Source organism: Hyperolius riggenbachi, chromosome 4 (genome assembly GCF_040937935.1).
Source record: "Hyperolius riggenbachi isolate aHypRig1 chromosome 4, aHypRig1.pri, whole genome shotgun sequence".
In the NCBI taxonomy this organism is placed as follows: Eukaryota; Metazoa; Chordata; class Amphibia; order Anura; family Hyperoliidae; genus Hyperolius; species Hyperolius riggenbachi.
This window is the reverse complement of record NC_090649.1, coordinates 295,016,613-295,039,542: the sequence shown is the minus strand read 5'-3', so window position 1 is coordinate 295,039,542 and position 22,930 is coordinate 295,016,613. Positions and strand designations below refer to the sequence as shown.

The window sequence follows — 22,930 nt, the reverse complement described above, 5'->3', positions numbered from 1 at the left end:
AGTCAAACCTCACTGTGGAGGAGGGGAGAGCTTTGAATTGGCTAAAAAAGAATCGCGAAGTGATACTCAGAAAGGCAGACAAAGGAGGTAACCTTATCATAATGTCCAATGCACAGTATTGTACTGAAGCTATGAGACAGTTAAATGACAGAGAGATATATCACCCCTTGCCTTCTGATCACACCACGCGATATCAGAATAAACTCCACACCCTTTTACGAAAGGGTGTGGAGTTGGGTTTCCTCTCACAAAAACTGGCCATAGATTTGCTCCCCCTTTATCCACGGAGACCAGTGTGGTACCATATACCCAAACTTCACAAGTCCCTGGCCTCACCGCCGGGACGACCCATAGTCTCCGGCTGTGGGTCCCTCACAGAGAGATTGTCCAGATACTTGGACCACCTCCTGCGCCCCCTGTTGGAGGGGGTGCCATCCTACCTCAGAGACACTCTCGAGGTATTAAGGATGGTGGAGCGTGCCACGTGGGTCCCTGGCGACAGTCTGGCCACAAGTGATGTGGTCAGTCTGTACAGCAGGATCCCGCACGACATGGTAATAGCTGCGGTCAGACAATATCTTTTACGCACCAATAAGGATGTGAAATTTGTTGAATTTATTCTAGAATGTCTTAATTCCGTATTGACGCATAACGCGTTTTTGTTTGACCGCAGCTGGTACCATCAAGTGTCTGGGACGGCCATGGGGACCCCCGTGGCATGCTCCTACGCTAACCTCTTCTTGGGGGCGTGGGAGGAGTCAGCCGTGCTCTCCGAAATGAATCCTTTCAGGAGACACGTCAGACGCTGGTCCAGGTATGTGGACGATGTCCTGGTGGTGTGGTCGGGGACTAAAGGTGAGTTTGAAGAGTTCATGCAATATTTAAATATTACCGAGGTGAATATGCAGTTCACCTCAGAGATCAATGATTGTGAGGTTACATTTTTGGATATTAAGTTAATGGTAGAGAGGGACCAACTGATTACGAAAGGTTACAGAAAGAGCACAGCTACCAATTCAATTCTTCACGCACAAAGCTTCCACCCTAGACATGTAGTAAAAGCCATCCCTTATGGACAATATTTAAGGTTAAGACGCAATAACAGCAGAGATAGTGATTTCAGCAAACAGGCGGATGAACTCACTGCTAGATTTCAGAGAAGAGGTTACAATGCAGACCTACTCAAAAGGTCTAGACTCAGAGCCTGGAAACAGGCAAGGGGGTTGCTACTGACACCAAAGGAAAAAATTTACAATAATGTCGTATGTACGACATTTACGTTTGATTATTCGTCGATGGCGGATCAGATTAGGAAGGCCATACACTCTAATTGGTCTATGATCGAGAGAGATCCTGAATTGGCGCCGATCTTACACGGTGCCCCGAGAGTGGCCTTTAGACGTGCTCCTACTTTGGGGAATCTGTTGACTAGCTGTGAGTTCGTCTCCCCTAAAAATAAGGACTGGCTGAGTGCTATGCTACCTATGGGGAATTTTCGATGTGGACATTGTAAATGGTGTAAAAAATTGATAACTCAGAAGAGTGTTAGGGTGGGAAATGAATTGATGCAAATAAGGGGATTTTTTACCTGCCAGACAGATTTTGTAGTGTATGGGTTGATATGTCCTTGTGATTGATTTTACATAGGACAGACTACTAGACCAATGCAAATCCGATTTGGTGAACATATGAGTTCTATAAAGTCAGGAAGGGGTTGCACCCGACTTATTGAACACATGAGAAATGAACATCCATTTGAAAGATTCAATCTACGGTTTATAGCCCTGGAGAAACAGGAGATTCTTTAAGAGGGGGAGACCGGCCTTAATGACAAAATAGAGCTCGCTTGTATGCTGGATCCTTGAGGCTACATGTTATGCAAATTTCCCCTTATTAATGGGTATGGGGTCTTGATACATACCCATGTAATGGGACTGGTAAACAACAGTGGTTCTCTGTGTCTATTGGTGCCTGAGAGGTAGCAGTGTAAGAACCGCAGGGAGATGTATACGTGTACTTTATGCTCTTTTATACTATGAGAACTATATGTTACTCAATTTTTTACCCTATGCCTCAGAGCTAGATGTCCACCTGACCTATAATAATAGTATTACCTTATATAGAGTCTAATTTGGGCCCCCAAGTGTTTTTAAAAGTTTTTTATTATGTAGCACTTTAAATACACACTGTTGTAATGGATGCGGAGACGCGTATTTTTAGGAGGGATCTATAGACCTAAGGGGTAATATGCCAGCATGTATGCTAAGGGGCCTATAGAATATGGTTCGCAGTTCAGGTGCCCTAATTATTGGTGCACTGTACGTTAGCGTTGCAGGCATTGTGTGTAGCCATGGTGACTGGGTCACTCCCCCTATTGGTTGGTCCTCTGATGGGGACGGAACTTGAATTTCCGCCCCCTAACCCTCCGAATAGCGTCCCCGTATCCAGCGCAACCTACTCCAACATGGAGGAAATGACGCAACCGGCAGGGGCGGAGCCTTGTGCCCCGTCTTAACCCCGGAAGCACACAACCTCCATTGTTAGTGGCTCACAGCGTGACCAAGCGTCAGGAGACGCAAAACGGCCGTCGCATAGCCGCCTTCTTACCCACCACCCACCTTCACTGGGATGACCCACCATCTTAAGGATATGTAAGAACATTTGCACATTTGTCAGGCCGTATTGGCCACTTTGAATTACAAAAAGTTTACCACATGTGATTGATGTCACGATTGTTGAATAAATCTAAGGACGGAAGGTACACACTCCTGTGATTCTTTGTATACCAGTTGGATGAACTTTCTTCTTGCCTTGTATAGCGGAGCACACGTCAGTGACATAAGTACTTGTAGTGCAAAGTGGGTCTACCAGCTTTACCCTGTGCAGCAATCATCAAAGGTGATTCGCATGCTCGTGGGATGTGCCACACTATTACCTTTCTTCTCATTTGTGCAAATATTAAACAACACCACCACTTGGGGTTTTTACTCTTTAAAACTAGGGCAATTTTCACATTTTATGCTCCTCTTATTCATTCACCAATAACTTTATGGTTACTTATCACAGCTAAATGATCTATGCATCATTTTTTCTGCCACAAATTAGGCCTTCTTTGACTTTTTGCTAAGAATTATTTTATTTTATATGCATTTTAAAGGGAATAAAAATAAAAACAAATATAACATTCATTATTTCTTAGTTTGCCGCTATATAGTTTTAAAATAAAATGTGCTACTATAGATAAAACCCAAACATTTTATTTGCCCATTTGTCCTGAGATGAATTGAAATCTATCCAACAGAAAGGCAACCAATAAAAGACTTAGGGCTCATTCACTCTATACTTGCTGCCGTGCGCATTTCAGCAGAGTGTATGGTATGCAATCAACAAAAACATCAGAAGTGCATAGAGAGCACTTCTGATGTTTATACTATGCATGCTGCGCAACAGTGCAATGCACTATCGCACTGCTGCACGCATTTTTGGCAAAGCGCATCGCTGATCCCATTTACTGTAGTGAAAGGGATCAGCAGCACAACACACAGCAATGCGTATGGCGTGCGATCAGGTGCGCTTGCGTCCCGAGTGCACTGCCATACACGTTGCCTAATGTGAATGAGGCCTAAAGCCGGAAGGTAAAATAACCTCTTTTAAAGAGCAACATATAATGAGCACAAGAAGGTGAGCAGTCAAATACAACAGCTACTTTATACATTTTCATACAATGTTCATCAACTAGAAATTATTTTGAGTCCGCCAGGAGAAAAGCGCGATATAAATGTTATTTGTCTTGTCTTGTCTTGTCTTATTTGTATTTCATCGACCATACCTATTCCAGATATGAAGGCTTCAGAAAAGCATATATATGTAAAGTTTTCCAATAAGATCTTTATCTTCTAAGCTTTTCTGCTAGTCGTTCAATGTGATAGGTACTTTATTTATTGGTCAGTCTTTTCTACTCAAGCTTGTGACAGATTTGCTTTATATAGTGAAGACTTTAATTTATTGTAAAACACAGAGCAGGAAAAGGGGGAAATAATATATTGTCTCTTGCATTTCTACTTAAAGGGACTCCGAGCAGTGCAGTAACTATGGAAAGATGCATACCATTTCGAAGCTCTCTTTCTCCTCTTTACAACGATATATAAACCGCCATCCTACGCCTTTTAGTTTTTGCTATTTGCGCGATCGAAATTGCGGCCACCGCAATTTCAATCACGAAAATAACGAAAACTAAAAGGCGTAGGATGGCGGTTTATGCACAACATGACAATTTTTTCGGGGCCACGGCGGGTCCCCTACATCAGATAAAGTGCAGATATATGACGTATGTCAGACGTATGTCTGCACTTTATCTGATGAAGGGGACCCGCCGTGGCCCCGAAACAATTGTCATGTTGTGCATACAATAAAACTGCTTGATTATTAATACTGGTGTGCCAGCCGAACTAGAATTGCTGTTACTGGATCGATGTTGCTTCTGCATCAAGGCTGAGCACCCAACATCCATGGCAAGGTGTGCCTATCCACAACCAGATACTGTAAAGAACAACCGAGGTGACATGTGGCATGATGAGATAGACATGTGTATGTATAGTGTCAAGCACACAAATAACTATGCTTTGTTCCTTTTTTTCTTTCTCTGCTTGAAAGAGTTAAATATCAGGTATGCAATTGACAGTTTCTATCCGGGTTGGGACCGGGTCAAACTGGGTCAGACTATAGCATAACCCTCACTGATAAGTAAAATACTTTCCTGTCAGTAAATGACATCAATAATTCATAGATTTGAGCTTTAGCAAACTTCAATGTAGGTGTCATTGAGCACAGACAACGAAACAGTAAAAACTTAAAAACGAGATTTAAATATAAAATAAAACTGTGGGTTATCTAAAAAAGTCATTTTTAGGAGAAGGTAGTTAGAAACAATTGTTTTTCTCATCAGTTTATATTCACCTTGGATATCCTTTGATCAAAATGTCATAGGTGCAATTAGGTGTTACGGTATTTGGAGAGGCAGAAAACATTTTTTTTCCTACTTAGAGACTTTATAAGTACCAAAAGCCTGTATGTCCTCCAGCTAGCCATCAGAAAGGGGAAACCATATATGCTAGCCCCCACTGGTCTCAATAGTCACTGGTTAGATCACAATAACCCTACCCTATTGGGAGACAATAAGAAAAAGAATGGAGGAGAGGACATACAGTATGTGATTGTGGTAAATAACAGCTCATTCTCAATGTCTTCATATTACCTTTATAAGTCAAATGGAGACTGTTTAAAATATATTGCCCATCTAAAAATATATACCAACCCATCCGCATTTCAGCATGGGATACCATGCCAGGGAAGGAGGGTAGAAAACTATTAACTCTATTTATAGCGGAAATCAGCTGACCATAAATTCATCAATGAACACATTAATATACTTGACTCCTAATCAACCTCAACTTAATGACAATTTCTGAACTCTTAGATGGCATCATTCTATAAACAAAAAAGTTATGTTTTTCAATAAAAAAGAATAGCAAACAAGATTTAAATTGCAATATTCAATCCAGTTAGTTAGATGAGATTTTTGAATGCTTCAACCTGTAGAACTGTGCTTCATTGAAAAGAATAATTCAAATATATTCTAACTAACCTCTCACAGTGAGCCGTCACTAAGGTCATCTGCAGGGCAGTCTGAGGAAATGTGCCGATTGAGGCTGTCTACACCACACCTGGCATCTGAATGAACAGAGGGCTTCATTTTCCATGCTTAACATTATATAACCTTCACCAAGCTAAATGCACCAAAGTAAATTCACCAAGGAAACAAATATCAAATTCATATTTACGTAAACAGTCTGATCGTCGCTGGAAAGAAATACAAAATAAAAAGCAACTTGCTTGAATCTAATGTTCTTTCTTTGAAATCAGATCCCTAAGAAGAACATAACTATTTTTTCCTCTGTTAAAAATATAGTTGTTAATCAATACAAGATTTGAATGTTACATCAGTGTTCAAAAATTATAATTCAAAAGTTATACCTACAACTTCTATCATCAATATATTTATTTTCACATTTTCTTTCGCAAGGCAAAGTTATATAAACACAAATTCCCCATTATATAAAAACCTTGCTCACATCTATAAAAAAAAAAATTGTCACATCACAACAAATTCTATAGTATGATTTACAAATCAGGAGAAGCTCTTGAGTGTCTATAAGTGGCTGCCTAGGCAGTGAAGTTCAGGGTCTGCCTAATAAGGGCATTATGTGAGAGGCTGATGTCATCATTATATGGAGACAGATGTTGCCCTACCTTAAAGGGAAATAGCACTTTTGTTGAAAAAAAATTATAATTTTCAGTTCGACTATTAGTCCAAGTGCCAAGGAAAGAATCTCTAGATAGGCCCATGAGAACGATACTCAAAATAAAGCACCAAGTAATGTTGCTAAGACTGCAAAAAAAAAAAAATTGATCATAAGAGTATGGTATATTGAATGTCTGCTGTTTTTAATTATTACCTAGATGCTAGGACAACCTCTACTGTAATTCCATTCTCACTGAAGATAATAAAAGGCCTCCAGCTCATCCATCCCCCCCCCCCCACACACACACACACATAGAATAGAACAGAGACTCCAGGAAAATGTATGATAATTGTTAGTGATCCATCAGAAAAAAACAATATTAACAAATGATCATTTCTGGCATGCGTATGTAACTTTGCAAGTGAACTACAACTTGAAAACAGTAATTTATTAAATAAGACCCCAGATGTTTTTCAGTTATATCCAAATAATAGAGAGAAAGATGCCATGACAGAACATACATTTTTGTAAAGTAAACCTTTAAGTGGATTTCATAGAACATGACTTATGTGACATCACACTCGTAACTGGAAACTGAAGCTAGAACATAGAGCTTCCCTCATCAGCTCATACTCTACGTTGTCTGCAGTTGCAACTTCTGAAAGCTTTGAACAAAAATATCAGTCAGTGCTATTAGTTATCACTTTGTCTGTCCTCACGTTGTGCCTGGTCCTACTAGAGGAAACCTAGCCAGAGCTTCACAATGCTGTGTAAGAGCCTTACAATGAATTATCTATTATCACCTGCTGATTCACTTGGATCTAATTACTGGGAAGAAACAAAAAAGAAGTGCATAAAAAACACATTCTGATTTCTGAAATAAAATGTCACCAAATCATGATTTGTATGCACTTTGCAAGAAGGACTTTTATTTTCTCCAGTTAAAATGGGTGCAAAATTTAAATGAATCTGTGTTTGAATTAAAGAGATAAAAATTGATGCTTAAACTACACAATATGTAACCCTACTTCCTTCTCTACAGGGCATATTTGAAACAATAAACCTGCAAAGAGCCATGTTGGATACTGCTGTGTTTGGACTTCCCACTTTGAAAATCTAACCTCAGTGAAGGTAGCCACACACCACCTTACCATACATGATCACTTGTTCCAGTAGAATGCAGGAGTATGGTCAGGAGTGTATCTCAGGAAAACAGCACCGAGAGCAATAATGTTAGAAAAAGATTATAAAATCAGTAGGGTTAAAAATATCCATCAATAAGAATCCACTTGTAGGTAAGGGAGGATGTATAACTACCCTTAAAGCAGAATCTGATTTTCAAATAATAAATAATGCATTCTACATTAATTAAAATGTATATAAATCATTTCCCCCTCCCCACAATAAATACATATGCATTACAGACAGGAGAATGTACATGTTTGAACATGCAGTTCCATGTTTCCTAAGCTTAGAAAGAAAAGTTGATTTTCCAGCAACTGTGATCTTCAAGTGATTTTTTTTTAGCAATCTTGTATTAATTTGTTGAGCATTATTGGACTGATTTTAGAGCGATTTTGGAGCAATGGTCTTTTTCATGCAGAAGTGAGCTCAAGATGGATGAACACCCAGGATGAATATAAAGAAAAGTATTTACCATGGGGCCAGGCTTTGTACTTAGGAAAATATAATACAGGTACAGTACACTTATTGTGAGGTTGTTAAATAATGTTTTTTATTCATCCTGTATAGAATGTAATCCCACTTTAAATATCACTAGCCATTAGGCTCGTATGCTAATTAACATGCGCGCACATCCGTATGCACATTGCCACCAGGAATCCCAAGGCCCTCGTGCGCATGGCGTGGTGCCTTGCGCCTGCACAGTACAGCCATGGGACACACGGACGCAGGTGAATGCAGACACCTGCAATTTTATTAGGTAGGATTGGTGTTATACAATCACCCGTAGAGCTTATAAAAATGACTCTGAGAAATGGTGGCCTTCCAAGAGTTCATTTAACATAGAACAGTTAGGAACACTTACATCTTCGCATGTAATTGTCTCAGTGTGATGATATTTGTGATATTACTGCACAAATTGCAAATTAGACATAAGAAATTTCCCCAACTCACTCTCTGCTTATATCATTTACCAGTATATTATACCATGGTCACAAGCACCTATTTTAGAGGCATTTACTGTACATATAGATGTAGGAAGTGTTTCTGCTGCGGAAACTAGAATAATTCATGTAAAATTGGGTATCCTAAATAATGTATTATATACTACTATATGTAGTTATGGTGTAACTTGGAAGGAACATATGGAGTGTGGAATCAAATGTTTTACTTTTATAGCGTGTATTGGCAGACTTGTTTTATGAAATGCTCTATCAATGAGGAGTAAAACCATGTAGCAACCTCTTAGTATAAGGAAAGACTAGTAACAGGTGATCAGCTTCAGCGTGATAGCCACTTGCGTCATTAGGATTTCCCATTTATAAGTTAATTGGAGTGCACATGAGTGAGTTCAGGGATGTTCCAACAGGCAAGTATGAAGAAGGGTGATTCCTGCTCCAAGCTGAAAGCTTAGCTTCAGAGTCAAATTTTAAAAAAGAAATCCCAGTGAGTTTCTAAATATGTGTATAAAAAGCTTTCACTGATCTTAGATCTTAAATTGTCTTTAATCAAAGAAAACCACAACTCCCCAAGCTTCAAAGGTGAGTTGTGCTTATCCAGAAAAGCCACAAAAATATGGAAAAGAGCAGGTGTTATGTCAGCCACTGGATGACTATCAAAAACACTACCCAACACCGTTTGGCCGCCTTTACAGCCATAAAGCACGTTTAACTTTTAAATATAAAATACGTAGTACAACATACTGTAAGCTCTGTAGCTAAAGTTTGTATTTAACAGATGTTATCTGCAAGCAATTAACATACCTGTCAGCACTTGTAGAATAGATTTGCCTTGTTCTCCTTGTATCAGTCCTCAAAAATAATGTTCATGTAAACTGCAAAGAAATACAATATTAACAGTAAAACAAAAAAATATGGCCACAAAAATAATGAGCCACAAGCAGCACCTTGGGTCTAGCAAGAGAAATGCTTATTCAAATTAAAAGAAAATATGTCACATTTAAAATCAGCTTAGAGTGTTAGTTTCATCACTTGCTATGGTGCCTGCTACTTTAAACAGAATATGAAAAGGCAGCATGCCATCAACACATTAGGAGGCAAATATTTACTCTGGCATCTCTGAGGTCCCCTGATAGGTGCTGAGCTTAGCTTGCTTTCTGACTCATTAAAGAACAACTGATTTCTTAAAGGACAACTATCGTGAAAAATTATAAAATACATACCGTACATATAAACACAGAGTTTTTACAAAGTACAATGCACTATAAATTATTTCTTTCCTAGGTTGCCATTGCTTACAGTAGGTAGTGAAAATCTCACAGATCTGACAGGTTTTGGATTAGTTTATCTCCTCATGGGGGAATGTCTTTCTCACTGTACTTATTTATTTACCGTTAACAACAGCAACATAGGTAAAAAGTAATTTATAGTGCATTTTACTCTAGGGTCAAATGTACATTTTATGTATGTATTTTACATTGTTGTGTGATCCTTTAAACCAGAAGACCACAAGTATTGAGGCTCTTTTACATAAATGGATGACAGCATATTACTTTACTGCTTGCTCCTGTTTCTGTGTAGGGCGCTTACAGCCAGCTCCAAGTATCCAGCACTTGCCTTGCAGCAATCACTGCATATGCATTTGAGCCAGTGGTAGCTGGCCCTGAATACTATATACAGTGTTTTGTTCTACCGGGCAGCAGCGGTACCACATTTCAACTGCTGACACGCATGTGGTATGAATATTCCCATTCCGTTGCATTCTTTTTGCAACTGAAGGACACTTGACCACAGCAATCGGCAGCTAAGTGGTGTGTTTATCGCATAGTTTAGCCATTTGCAAAACCATGCTTTGGTAATGATGGAGAGAGGATTAACCTGCAAGAGTTGTTTCACATGCATATGATATAAGCATACATCTACAACTGACACACAGAAAACATGCCACATAAGCAGCTGAGTTGCTAGTAGCAGCAGCCCTATTTCACTAGCAGCAGCAACCACTACATTATAATAACTACTGATAAATATAGCTCCTGAGAAGACCAAAAAGGACCACAAAGCTTATTTGGCCCCATGATATGATTTTGGTATGATCCTGTCGCCAAAAACTATGGCCACTACAATTAAAAAGTATCAGTAAGAATCAGAGAAGAGCGAAAATGCAAATATTCTTTTCGCCGAATTTTCGCCTAAATAAGTAAAATTTTCGCTTCCACAAGCGAAAATTCGCCGAATATTTTCACGTTTATTTTCGCCTAATGTCCTTGATTTTCGCGTTAAATTGCAAAGCCCCCTTACAAGCTAGAATCACCAAAACGGCAGAGTATGTTAAGGAAAACAGTGGGTATAAGGGGGAAAAATAATTTTTCAAAAAGACCTTATAGTTTTGGAAAAAATAAATTTTAAAGTTACGATAGGAAAAAGGTGTACATTTATGTTATTTTTTTTTTTGTTAAAAGCCGCAATATACATACTGATTTGAATAAAAAAAAATATTATATGAAGTGCACGTCAGTATTATTTATTACAGAGGCAGAGGGGAGCAGCGGCTCGGTCAGAGTGACCATCACCCCCATAATGCAGGAGAAGCAGGCAGTGTACATATCCCATAAAATGACAGTGGTGGGGGGAGCAGCGGCTTGGTCAGAGTGACCATCATCCCCATAAGTCAGGTCCAGGAGAAGCAGGCAATGTACATATCTCATAAAATGACAGTGGTGGGGGGAGCAGCGGCTCGGTCAGAGTGACTATCACCCCCATAAGTCAGGTCCAGGAGAAGCAGGCAATGTACATATCTCATAAAATGACAGTAGTGGGGGGAGCAGCGGCTCGGTCAGAGTGACCATCACCCCCATAAGTCAGGTCCAGGAGAAGCAGGCAGTGTACATATCCCATAAATTGACGGAGGAGGGAGGGGCAGCGGCTTGGTCTGTATGACCATCACCCCCATAAGTCAGATAAGTCAGGAGAAGCAGGCAGTGTACATATCCCATAAATAGACATTGGCGCCGGGGGGGGGGGGGGGGGGGATCAGAGGCTTGGTCTGTGTGACCATCACCCCCATAAGTCAGGAGAAGCTGGCAGTGTAAAAATAAAAAAAAACATCGGACCATCGGCTTGGACACAGCGACCATGCTTAAAGGACAACTGTCTATTTGGCTGCAGTAGTGTCTGAATCACACTAGAAACAAGCATGCAGCTAATCTTGTCAGAAATCTGACACAAATATCAGAAACACCTGATCTGCTGCATGCTTGTTCAGGGGCTATGGTTAGCATTTGTACAACGCGTATCAATTCAAAGAAACGCAAGTTGAAAAACGCATGCTTTTCTTGCGTTCGAATTTGCTTTTTATTGCATTTTGCACACACACGTGACCTGGGGGAAAAAAAGAATTCTGGGAACTGCAGAGGGAAACGTACACTAAAACGCAATAGTATGCTTTTTTGATACGTGTTCAAAGACTTTCATTACGTCCGTTTCTGTGTGTGACGCACAGAACTGCGTGCAGCAATGCGGATGAGAAACGTATGCGTCTCATACACATACAGTACATGTGAACGAGGCCATTAGAAAATATTAGTAGCCGTTTCTATGCGTAAAATCTTTCTGTATGCGTTCTGTAAAAACGGCTAGGAACTCCCATAGTCTGAACAGGGCCTCAATGGTAGAGGATCATAAAGATAGCCAGGGAACTGGTATTGCTTAAAAGGAAATAAATATGGCAGCCTCCATATACTTCTCAATACAGTTGTCCTTTAAAGGACAACTGTAGCAAGAAGAATATGGAGACTGTCATATTTATTTCCTTTGAAACAATACCAGTTGCCTGGCTACCTTACTAATGCTCTGCCTCTAATACTTTTAGCCATAGACCCAGAACAAGCATGCAGCAGATCAGTTGTTTCTGACTTTTTTTTTTTCAGATCTGACAAGATTAGCTGCATGCATGTTTTTATTGTGATTCAGACACTACTGCAGCCACATTGATCTGCAGGACAGCCGAGCAACTGGTATTGCTTAAAAGGAAATAAATATGGCAGCCTTCATATACCTCTCACTACAGTTCTCCTTTAAAAAAGACTTTTGTTTTAGAATACAACTACAATCCAGCCTGCTGTAGCTTGTATTTGTGGAGATTTTCAAACCACAAACATACAGCAGACTGCAAATAAATGAGCAGTAGCTAGCCGTGGCGTAGCTAAGAAGCTGTGGGCCCCAGTGCAAGTTTTGCATTGGGGCCTCCCAAGCTCTCTATACATAATTGATATGCCACACCAAAAGCAACCAAGGACAACCACAGTGTCAGAGGTGCAAGAAAGGGATAGGAAACAGTGTGTTAATGATCACTGCTATTCTAATCATCGATAGAACTGAATATTATCAGCATAGGACCAATATAGAGCTAATACTGTGGTTGAGGCTGGGCCCCTCGGGCCCCTGTAGCCCAAGGGCCCCGGTGCAGTGGCTACATCTGCACCCCCTATTGCTATGCCCCTGGTAGCTAGCTAAGTTCTCTCTACTCCTATCACATCCACTAACTTTTCCCAACAGAGGCTGGTGTGTCAGAGAGCTAGTCTTCTCAGGGGGCTGTCTGTTGTCTGATTGGTTGTAGTTATATGGTTCCTGGGTCAATTCTGCAGCTAAGAATCATGGGAGACCTAATATGGGAAGAGAAGACATTACTTCCTATCAATTTTCGAATTTTCATGCTAAGCACATGTCGAATATAGCAGTTATTTTCGAAATGTAGTTTTTGGGCGAAAATATGGTACTTTCCCTTTAAATTTCGCTATTAGGCGAAAACGTGAAAATTTAAGCGAATTAATGCGAAAATTCGGCAAAAGCGAAAATCGGATTTTCGATCCGAAAATGACTTTGGCAATTTGCAAGCAACACTGGTAAGAATCAATAAATATTTTGCCCTGTAAACTATTTTGAATGATATTTAATTTTTGTATTACTGGATTTGCTCATGAACCATAATAGGCAGTAATGATCCTTGGTGTAAGCATTATTTATTACTACTAGCAATGCATCTTCCCACACTTAAAGTTCTGGCAGTCTGGCACTTTTCATAAGCACTTCATAGACTGACAGAATGTGCCATCAATTGCAATAAGGGGATTATGCTCCTAGGTGTAACCAATCCTTGAAAACAGATGCCTAGTTTTATATGCATCCTGTAATTCAACAAGACTTTACTATGGTATTTGTGGAAAGGTTTATTATCTAGACACTTAATATTACTTGTCCACAGTTGATCATTGTTCGAATGTGCCTTGACCCTGAAGGCCATTAGATGCTGTGGGAATAATTTTGTTTGTAACAAATTGCAAGATTGTTCAACCTTATCTCTGCCAACTTAAAGCTCACCTCCAGGCAGACTAAATACACTGCTAAAATAGAGTAAATATTAAAAGACCTATCTGCTAAAAGTTTTGTAATTTGGGGAATACGATAACCCAGAAATCCAGAACAGCATACATATGCAGCTCCCTGCACTTTCCTTTGTAATATCTGCAGATTGAGCATCATACAAAGATTCTATCATGCAAATTCAATCTTGAAATCTTGAATTTATACTTGGTTCTCACTAAACTAACACTAGTATAACACTTGTATAATTTGAAACTTATTCTCTCTATAATTTATGGTGTGCTTTAGACAGGAAGATCTGTTGTAAGGGTCCAGTATTAGTCAACCAGCATACAGGGACTCCTTATGCCTTAACCACTTGAGGACCACAGTCTTTTCGCCCATTAAGGACCAGATCCTTTTTTTCCATTCAGACCACTGCAGCTTTCACGGTTTATTGCTCGGTCATACAACCTACCACCTAAATGAATTTTACCTCCTTTTCTTGTCACTAATACAGCTTTCTTTTGGTGCTATTTGATTGCTGCTGCGAGTTTTACTTTTCATTATATTCATTAAAAAAGACATGAATTTTGTAAAAAAAATGACTTTTTTAACTTTCTGTGCTGACGTTTTTCAAATAAAGTAAAATTTCCTATACATTTGAACGCGAAAGTTATTCTGCTACATGTCTTTGATAAAGAAAAACCATTCAGTGTATATTTATTGGATTGGGTAAAAGTTATAGCATTTACAAACTATGGTGCCAAAAGTGAATTTTCCCATTATAAAGCATCTCTGGCTTTTCTGAGCACCTGTCAGGTTTCATGAGGTGCTAAAATTCCAGGATAGTATAAATACCCCCCAAATGACCCCATTTTGGAAAAAAGACATCCCAAAGTATTCACAAAGAGGCATGGTGAGTTCATAGAAGATTTTAATTTTTGTCACAAGTTAGCGGAAAATGACACTTTGTGACAAAATAAATAAATAAATAAAAAATAATTCCATTTCTGCTAACTTGTGACAAAAAAAATGAAATCTGCCACGGACTCACCATAGCCCTCTCTGAATACCTTGAAGTGTCTACTTTTCAAAATGGGGTCATTTGTGGGGTGTATTTACTGTCCTGGCATTTTGGGGGGTGCTAAATTGTAAGCACCCCTGTAAAGCCTAAAGGTGCTCATTGGACGTTGGGCCCCTTAGCGCACCTAGGCTTCAAAAAGGGGTCACACGTGTGGTATTGCCGTACTCAGGAGAAGTAGTATAATGTGTTTTGGGGTGTATTTTCACACATACCCATGCTGGGTGGGAGAAATATCTCTGTAAATGACAATCTTTTGATTTTTTTTACACACAATTGTCCATTTACAGAGAGATTTCTCCCACCCAGCATGGGTATGAGTAAAAATACACCCCAAAACACATTATACTACTTCTCCTGAGTACGGCGATACCACATGTGTGGCACTTTTTTGCACCCTAACTGTGCTAAGGGGCCCAAAGTCCAATGAGTACCTTTAGGATTTCAAAGGTCATTTTGAGACATTTGTTTTCAAGACTACTCCTCACGGTTTAGGGCCCCTAAAATGCCAGGACAGTATAGGAACCCCACAAATGACCCCATTTTAGAAAGAAAACACCCAAAGGTATTCCGTTAGGAGTACGGTGAGTTCATAGAAGATTTTATTTTTTGTCACAAGTTAGTGGAAATTGATTTTTATTGGTTTTTTTCACAAAGTGTCATTTTCCGCTAACTTGTGACAAAAAATAAAATCTTCTATGAACTCACCATACTACTAACGGAATACCTTGGGATGTCTTCTTTCTAAAATGGGGTCATTTGTGGGGTTCCTATACTGTCCTGGCATTTTAGGGGCCCTAAACCTTGAGGAGTAGTCTTGAAAACAAATGTCTCAAAATGACCCTTGAAATTCTAAAGGTACTCATTGGACTTTGGGCCCCTTAGCGCAGTTAGGGTGCAAAAAAGTGCCACACATTGGGTATCGCCGTACTCAGGAGAAGTAGTATAATGTGTTTTGGGGTGTATTTTTACACATACCCATGCTGGGTGGGAAAAATCTCTCTGCAAATGACAATTTTTCGGTTTTTTTACACACAATTGTCCATTTACAGAGATATTTCTCCCACCCAGCATGGGTTTGTGTAAAAATACACCCCAAAACACATTATACTACTTCTCCTGAGTACGGCGATACCACATGTGTGGCACTTTTTTGCACCCTAACTGCGCTAAGGGGCCCAAAGTCCAATGAGTACCTTTAGGATTTCACAGGTCATTTTGAGAAATTTCGTTTCAAGGCTACTCCTCACGGTTTAGGGCCCCTAAAATGCCAGGACAGTATAGGAACCCCACAAATGACCCCATTTTAGAAAGAAGACATCCCAAGGTATTCCGTTAGTAGTATGGGGAGTTGATAGAAGATTTTATTTTTTGGCACAAGTTAGCGGAAAATGACACTTTGATTTTTATTGTTTTTTTTGTGTCATTTTCCGCTAACTTGTGACAAAAAATAAAATCTTCTATGAACTCACCATACTACTAACGGAATACCTTGGGGTGTCTTCTTTCCAAAATGGGGTCATTTGTGGGGTTCCTATACTGTCCTGGCATTTTAGGGGCCCTAAACCGTGAGGAGTAGTCTTGAAACGAAATTTCTCAAAATGACCTGTGAAAACCTAAAGGTACTCATTGGACTTTGGGCCCCTTAGCGCAGTTAGGGTGCAAAAAAGTGCCACACATGTGGTATCGCCGCACTCGGGAGAAGTAGTTTAATGTGTTTTGGGGTGTATTTTTACACATACCCAGTCTGGGTGGGAGAAATCTTTCTGTAAATGGACAATTGTGTGTAAAAAAATAAAAAAATTGTCATTTACAGAGATATTTATCCCACCCAGCATGGGTATATGTAAAAATACACCACAAAACAAATTATACTACTTCTACTGAGTACGGCAATACCACATGTGTGGCACTTTTTTGCACCCTAACTGTGCTAAGGGGCCAAAAGTCCAATGAGCACCTTCAGGCTTTACAGGGGTGCTTACAATTTAGCACCCCCCCACTTGCCAGGACAGTTAACAAACCCCACAAATTACCCCATTTTGGAAAGAATACACGCTAAGGTATTCCATGAGGGCCATGGTGAGTTCATAGAAAATTTTATTTTTTGTCACAAGTTAGCGGAAAATGACATTTTGTGAAAAAAAAACAAAACACAATTTCTGCTAACTTGTGACAAAAAATAAAATATTCTATGAACTCACCATGCACCTAACGGAATACTTTGAGGTGTCCTCTTTCCAAAATGGCATCATTCGTGGGGTTTGTTTTGGCATTTTAGGGTCTCTGCAATCATTACAAGTATGGCCAGGAGTTTCTGCTGTACTCCTTATATTGGGCATAAGGGTAATGCACTCTGGGCTGAAAGGAAAAATGAACATCAAACAATCAATCAATCAATGTGGATGAATAAATATCTGCCCAAAAAATTTGATAAAAAAAGAGGGGAAGGCGTCTGCCAGGACATAGGAGCTGCCGCCCCAAAAATCCAAACCCACCAGCTTGTATGCCCTGGCAAACCTGATTTATCCATTCACATCGATCGATGTGGATGAACAAATCATTGCCAGAGTTCTTTTTTGATACAAAGTGCTTGCCAAAGCATATGAAACCCCAACACCACTCCTCGGCCCATATGCCTCGGCAACGTATCTTTTTGACTGCGGAGGAGAAATCTCGTCCTGCAGCGCTGCATGCACCGACTTGTGTGTAAGCTGACAGACGCGTAATGTTCTGTCAGGATGCGCCATCAGTGCTGCAGCTGGTTAGTTGTTCGCTTGGTCCACCTGGAAGGTTATTGGATGGAAAAAGAGAAAAAAAATACAAAAAAACCCAAAAAACGAGCAAGCAGCAAAGCAATTACTTCATTAACATTAATAAACTTTGAACTTTTTTAATAAAAACCTTAACATTGCAAACCAAACATTAACTTCTTTGCTTACCTGTTTTTTGTTTGTTTTTGTTTTTTTTAACTTACCTCCCGAGGACAAACCTCTCCTCCCCCATGGGACAATGTGCGAAGTGCAAATCGCACAGAGTTGTGGCGAAGTACATTACGCATTTTGTCCCAAGTGAAAGGAAAGGTTTCTGGCAGCCCTGTGTATTACGGTCTCTCGAAAGCAGATGTTTGGTTTCACACTGCATATTGACATATCCAGTGGGTCGAGCCCGCCGCACCGTATCGTCCAAAACAGACCTTCAGGGAATACCACAAGAGTAGCATTCGGCCTAGTAATGAACTGCGTCGCCATAGACTAACATGACTTCCGGGCCGATCGAAATTGCCACAGAAGCCACGCAGTAACGTAGGCATGCACTAGCGTTAAGTCAAGCACTTCCGGCGTAGGGGGGGACCGCAAAGTGTGACTTTTGCTAGGCATTTTGCCCTAATGCATCACAGCAGTGTGAAATAGCACTGAGAGACCCTTGTGTGCCTACCGCTGTGATTGGAGTTCCCTACTTTCTAATAGTGTACCTGCTCGTGGTACCTCTCAAAACACTCCCCTAGGCATAGGCCAGGCTGGTCAGGAAAGGTGGGACAATAAACAGTGGTGTCACACCTTATTCCAGCCCTGCTGCAGAGACGACAAAGTTTTCTTCGGATTCAGTGACCTGGGGTACTCGGAATTGGATAGGCGTAATGCCTTCCATGCAGCCGGCTAGTTGCATCTTGGGGTTGGGCCACGGCGCCTCCTGGATACAGGAGTTCCATCACGATCTGTTTATGAAATTGAATAAACGATCCAGTTCTCCCAGCCTTACTGTAGAGAACAAAGCTGTTGTAAATTGCCAATTGAATGAGGTAAAAAGACACTTTTTTATACCAGCGTCTTGTTTTTCGGGCAACTAAATAGGGCGCTAACCTCTGGTCATTGAAGTCCACCCCTCCCATGTTAGTATTATACTCATGAACGACAAGGGGTTTTTCAATGACCTCAGTTCACCGAATTTCAACTGTCGTGTCTGCGTGAATGGTGGACAGGAAGTAAACCTCCCTCTTGTCCTTCCATTTCACCGCGAGCAGGTCGTCAGTACACAAGGCGGCCCTCTGCCCCCGTTCAAGTCTGGTGGTAATGAGCCATTGGGGGAAGCCCCGGCGACTAGGCCGCACTGTGCCACAGCATCGGATTTTTTCTATTTTTAAGTGCTGAAAGAGGGCCACACTTGTGTAATAATTGTCCACAAAAAGATTGGTACCCCTTCTGGAACAAGGGTGACACCAAGTCCCACACAACCTTTCCACTGCTCCCCAGGTAGTCAGGGCATCCGACCGGCTCCAATTTTGAGTCTTTTCCCTCATAGACCCTAAAATAAGATGTATAGCCTGTGGCCCTTTCACAGAGCTTATACAGTTTCACCCCATACCGGGCGCGCTTGCTTGGGATGTACTGTTTGATGCGAAGGCGCCCGGTAAAATGTATGAGGGACTCGTCTACGCAGATGTCCTGGTCAGGGGTATAAGCATCTGCAAATCTGGATGGCAGGTGGTCTATAAGGGGTCGAATTTTGTGGAGCCGGTCAAAAGCAGGGTGGTCACTTCGATGACAGGTTTCGTTGTTATTGAAGTGCAGGAAGCGCAGGATGTTCTCAAATAAGACCGCAACACATTCTGCTTTACTAGTCCCGTGTGAAGGAGAAGGCCCAAAAAAATTTTAATTTCGGAAACTTGGACTGGTTTCCACCGAAAAGGCTGGGCAAGGAACTTTTCCGGATTGGCGGTTATATATTGTGTGGCCTTACGGTTGGTCTCTGCCACAATTAAGTCTAAGAGATCCTGGGTGAAGAACAGATAGAAAAAGTCTAGGGCCGATCCTAGATTATCTGTCTCCACCTGGACTCCAGAGTGGGCGGTGAAAGGGGGAAGTACGGGTGCGGCGGAATCAGGGGATTGCCAATTTGGGTTTGCCAGCACCTCTGGTAAACTAGGGGTAGTACGGGCCCGTCTTCTTGGTGGCTGCGACTGGGATCTTACTGCACGTGCCACCGAACCAGTTTCAACTTCCATGCTGGTGCTCGCCACTTCACCAGGGTCTACGAAAGTACTGGTTCTAGGTCCAGATGTTGTGCTGCTGGTGCCTGCCCCACCATGAAATCTCAGACCAGCACGAACACCACTCTGCTGCCCTTGAGGCCGATCCTGCGCCACCTGCGGTCCAACAACATGGGGTGTGGTACGCCTGCCTCTAGCCAGGACCTCAACCTCGTCATCACTATCGGTCAGTGAGCCACTGCTCAACTCAGGTTCAAACTCTGACCTGGAAGATTCGTCGAATGAGGCGTCCGAATCGTCCTCATCCGACTGTGCCATGTACCTGAGAACCTCATCATCGGAATACCCCTTTCTTGCCATGGTGGACTGCTAAATTTAGGGGGTATTCCTCTGAGACTACCCAGAAAAAAAGAGCACCTACCTAGCAAAAGGGAGTATTTGAGAGGTAGAAAGCTGTGATCACTGAGTTTTGATAAAAAAAAATCAAAACCGATGATTACAGTGCCACAGCTATTGTACAGTGTTTTTTGCAGTGATCAGAAAAAAAAATCTGTCACTGCGGTGGGGCGGGCTGAACGCAAGTGCAGGCGAACGATCAGGCCTGATCTGGCAAACACTGCGTTTTTTTGTGGATCCTAGTGACCCTAATAGATCTCACTGCGATCAGTAATGATCACTTACAGATACTATATAGTACCAATGTTGATTAGCGACAGTGATGACGCTAATTAGTGACTGTGGTGCAGTGGGCTGAGCACTAACTGACACTTACAAAGGGGCCTAGCTAACTGGCCTAACTGCTAACACTAGTGATACTAAAAAAGTGACAGTTTTCACTGATCACTGTTTTTAGATCACTAGGATAGTGACAGGGGGGTGGTGGCAAGTGGGGAATCAGAGGCAATCAGATACAATCACAGGACAATCAAAGGCAATCACAGGGCAATCGCAGGCCAATCACAGGGCACTCAATTCACGGGACAATCAAAGCCAATCACGGGACAATCAAAGCCAATCACAGGCCAATCAAAGCCAATCACAGGGCAATCACAGGGCAATCAAACCAATCACGGCACAATCAAAGCCAATCACAGGCCAATCAAAGCCAATCACAGGGCAATCACAGGGCAATCAAACCAATCACGGGACAATCAAAGCCAATCACAGGACAATAAAAGCCCATTACGGGCCAATCAAAGCCAATCACAGGCCAATCAAAGCCAATCACAGGCCAATCACAGGGCAATCAAAGCCAATCACGGGACAATCAAAGCCAATCATGGGACAATCAAATACAATTACAGCACAATCAAATAGAATGTCAGCACAATCAAATTGCACGGGGCAGACTGGGTCCTGATCTGGTGGGTGGCAGACACAGGGGGTGACGATAGGAGATCAGTGAGGGATTACAGGGGAGAATAGATGTAAACAATGCACTGGGGAGGTTATCAGGAGGGGGTGTCTGAGGGCAATCTGAGGGTCTGGGTGGGTGATCAGGTACCCCCAAGGGACAGTTTAGGGTCTGCTCTGATGGGTGGTGGTGACAAGAGGTGATAGGCAGGTGATAGACAGGTGATCAGTGGGTAAGGCAGCTGTATACAAATGTATACAGTATACAGGGGGGTGGTCTGGGAGGGGGGTCTGATTGATCAGGGGACCCTAGGGGGCAGTTAGGGACCTAACCTGGGGGATAGCGTCCCTAGATAGTGACAGGCAGTGATTGATGGGTTTTTAGGTGGGTGGTGGGGTGCAGGTACTGGTGTGCTGGGGTGGTCAGGGGGGGGGGGGTTCAGAGGGCTGGGGTGGGCTATCGGAGGGTCTGTGTGGGTAAAAAGTGTACTGTGTACTTATCCGATAGGGCTGCCTGTCCTCTCTGATGGTCCGGCGGCGATGTGACCATCAGAGGAGGAGGCAGCCAGTACAATACACTTTGTTACAATAACAAAGTGTATTATACTCCTCTGATTGGCCCGATCGCCGCTTTTGAAACCCACCGGCGCTGCTAATTGGCCGGCGGGTTTCCGAGCAGGGTGGGTGGAGCCTATTGCCGGCGGTGATCGCGTGATTGATGACGCGATCGCCGCACAGCCACCGCTGATGCCGCCCCCGCCGATGGGCGTATTGCGGTCGTTTGGGCCCGGTCTTTGCTGCCGCCCATCGGCTGGGGGCGGTCCTCAAGTGGTTAATGATTCCTTTCTCCTCTACTCCTGATGAAACAGACAAAATTAAATCATGAACATGATAATACAGATTTCTTTCTGTCAAATATAGAATGCTGGATCATGACCTTGAACAAACCGTGGAAAGGTTGAGCAATAATGAAAAATTGTATGAATCAAACTGTAGAAAAGGAAACTTCCAGTATCCACAAGTACCATTTTAGACACTTTTTGATAGCCCTTTCACAGGAGAATAATAATCCGCAATTGTTTTTAAAATAATTTGAAACTCACAAAATGACTGGCATCCATCATTGTTCATAGCCTGCTTCACAAAAATCAGACAGTGGCCTAAATTCACTAAGATTATGCTGGAGATAATAAGGTAAGAGAAAGCTTACCTCCCCACACATTGATCTTGCCTTGTTAAGGGGCCCATACACTTACATGATTTCCCGCCAATATACAGCAGTTTCAAACACTGTGATCGAATCTGCTGTGAAATCGTTGCGCAAACGCTGACCGAACAATCTATTTCCGTCCTGAAATCGATCGTTCCCATCGATCTGCCCGCGAGGAAGCTTTCGCTCAATCGCCAGCAGGTCGGGAGTGCGTCGATAGCGGCATTCGAATGTCCGACGATCGACGCTAGCAGGAATACATTACCTGTTCCGCCGGCGCATGTCCCCACGGTCCGCTAGCTTCACTTTCTTCCTGTCCCGACAGGAAGTTTAAACAGTAGAGCGGCCTCTACTGTTCAAACTTCCCCTGACAAGAAGTAAAGTGAAGCTGGAGCCCAAAGCGGAGAAGAGAAAGCGGAGACCGGGGGACTCGCGCCGGCTGGATCAGGTAATGTATGCTGGGGGGGGGGGGAGGGTGGCGGAAGCGGC

The 22,930-nt window shown here is 41.9% G+C and overlaps 1 long non-coding RNA gene across 1 annotated transcript in view; it reads left to right on the top strand.

The window, feature by feature from the left end:
- LOC137570756 (uncharacterized) overlaps positions 1 to 22,930 on the top strand; it is a 66,353-nt gene that overhangs the window by 6,928 nt on the left and 36,495 nt on the right. The window contains exon 2 of the long non-coding RNA XR_011031167.1: positions 7,873 to 7,998. This is a non-coding gene — a long non-coding RNA (uncharacterized lncRNA). The remainder of the gene's footprint in view (positions 1 to 7,872; positions 7,999 to 22,930) is intronic.